This window comes from Erinaceus europaeus, chromosome 18 (assembly GCF_950295315.1).
Source record: "Erinaceus europaeus chromosome 18, mEriEur2.1, whole genome shotgun sequence".
In the NCBI taxonomy this organism is placed as follows: Eukaryota; Metazoa; Chordata; class Mammalia; order Eulipotyphla; family Erinaceidae; genus Erinaceus; species Erinaceus europaeus.
In genome coordinates, this window is record NC_080179.1 from 75,972,836 (window position 1) to 75,974,997 (window position 2,162).

General features: G+C 50.0%; 1 long non-coding RNA gene across 1 annotated transcript in view; it reads left to right on the plus strand.

The window, feature by feature from the left end:
* LOC132534359 (uncharacterized) overlaps positions 1-1,905 on the plus strand; it is a 2,639-nt gene extending 734 nt beyond the window's left edge. Inside the window, exon 2 of the long non-coding RNA XR_009546083.1 lies at positions 1,715-1,905. This is a non-coding gene — a long non-coding RNA (uncharacterized LOC132534359). The remainder of the gene's footprint in view (positions 1-1,714) is intronic.
* The last annotated feature ends 257 nt before the right edge of the window (positions 1,906-2,162 follow it).

Below are 2,162 nucleotides of genomic sequence, written 5' to 3' on the forward strand. Positions count from 1 at the left end.
GGAGAGAGGAGGGGCAGAGAGGGAGAGACAGACACCTGCAGACCTGCTTCACCGCCTGGGAAGTTATTATTATTGTTGTCATTATTATGACAATATTATTGTTATTGTTATTACTGATGTCGTCATTGTTGGACAGGACCGAGAGAAACGGAGAGAGGAGGGGAAGACAGAGAGGGGGAGAGACAGACGGACACCCGCAGACCTGCCTCACCGCCTGGGAAGCGACGCCCCTGCAGGTGGGGAGCCGGGGGCTCGAACCCGGATCCTGACGCGGGTCCTTGTGCGCTTCACCCGCCGCGCCGCCGCCCGGCTCCGGGTCTCGCACGTCTGAAAATGCGCTACAGCCGGCCGGGCGCGGCCTGGGAGCGCCCTGCAGCATCCCCGGCCTGCCGACGTGCCAAGCAGTCGCAGGCCACTGGTCTTATTTCTTTATTCATGAGAAAGACAGGAGGAGAGAGAGCGAGCGAGAGAGAGAGCGAGAGAGAGAGAGCGAGAGAGAGAGAGCCAGACATCACTCCGGTCCATGTGCTGCCGGGGACTGAACTCGGGACCTCGAGAGTCCGATGCTGGATCCACGGCGCCACCTCCCGGACCGGGCCACCATTTCACTTTATTTTATATTCGCTTGTTTTTAGCGTGCGTGGCACCAGTGACAGTGGTGGGGAGGGACTCCAGAGTGGGGAAGTCGCGGCAGGAGCGACCGAGCAGCACCCGCAGACTAAGAACTTCGTGCTTGAAAACAATAAAAGTCGAGCCCCCGGCTCCCCACCTGCAGGGGAGTCGCTTCCCAGGCGGTGAAGCAGGTCTGCAGGTGTCTGTCTTTCTCTCCCCCTCTCTGTCTGCCCCTCCTCTCTCCATGTCTCTCTGTCCTGTCCAACAACAACAATAATAATAACTACAACAACAAAACAACAAGGACAACCAAAGGGAATCAATAAATTAATATTAAAAAGAAAAAACTTAGTAATAATGGGATCCTGAATACAAAAAAAAAAAAAAAAACCTCTGAAAAATAAAAGTAGAAGGGCCGGGTGGCGGCGCACCTGGCCGAGCGCACGTGTTACAGCGCGCAGGGACCAGGGTTTGAGACCCGAGGCCCCACCTGCAGAGGGAAAGCTTCACAAGTGGCGAAGCAGGGCTGCAGGTGTCTCTCTGTCTCTCTCCCTCTCCTTCCCGTCTCAGTTTCTCTCTGTTTTATCCAATAAACAAAATGTTTAAAAAAAGAATAAAAGTAGAAAACAAGCAAACCAAAAAAATCAATAAAATGTGCTCAATATTCTCCAGAGAATTACTAGTCAAAATAATACAATACCACCTTGTACCCATTAAGATGACCATCGGGGGGGGGGGGGGAAGGATATGGAAATAATAAAAATAAAGAGTAACATATTTACGCAAAGGAATATTATTTACCAGCCAAAAAAGAATAAGGGATTAATGCATACTACAATATGAATGAATCTTGAAAGCGTGCCATGTGAAAGAAGCAATTCATGGAAAGAAAGCCACGTATTATCTGTCCTATACAGAGCAGTCACTTAGAAATTGTTTGTTCTCCTGAGAAAGACAGTGAGAAAGGAGCACACTGCTTGGTTGGCGCATGGCTGTACCAGGGTGTGGATGTGGAACGAACCTTTAAGACTTCAGGCATGTGTGTGATACTGCGCCATCTCCCCGGCCCTCACAATAAACAGGCTTTCTGTCTCCTCTCTAGACGACAGAAAGCGCATCAGGGACTGTCTAATCCTTGCTGGTGGTGAGGCGTTGGTGAAGGATTTGTGTGGTTTTTGGAGGCCATGATGAAGATGTTCTGAAATGTGTCTCGACGAAGACTGCACAGCTCTGAGAATGTGCGAGATGGTACACTTTGGGTGAACTGGCCAAGATGTGAGATATATCAAGTGATGTGAACATTTTTTAATGATTAAATCAGGGGGAAAAGGCACAAACAGTGGAGAAAGATATACCACGCCAACGCTACTGACAAACATATATGGAGGGGTGGGGCGGGGCGGGGTGTGGTGCACTTGGCAGAGCACACACACGTTCGTGAGCAGGAAGAACAACAACAACAGGAGAACATTGGCCACTGGGAGGAGGTCATCATACTGCAGACACATCCCAGCAAAAACCCTGGTGGCAGTAAAAAATAACAATGACAA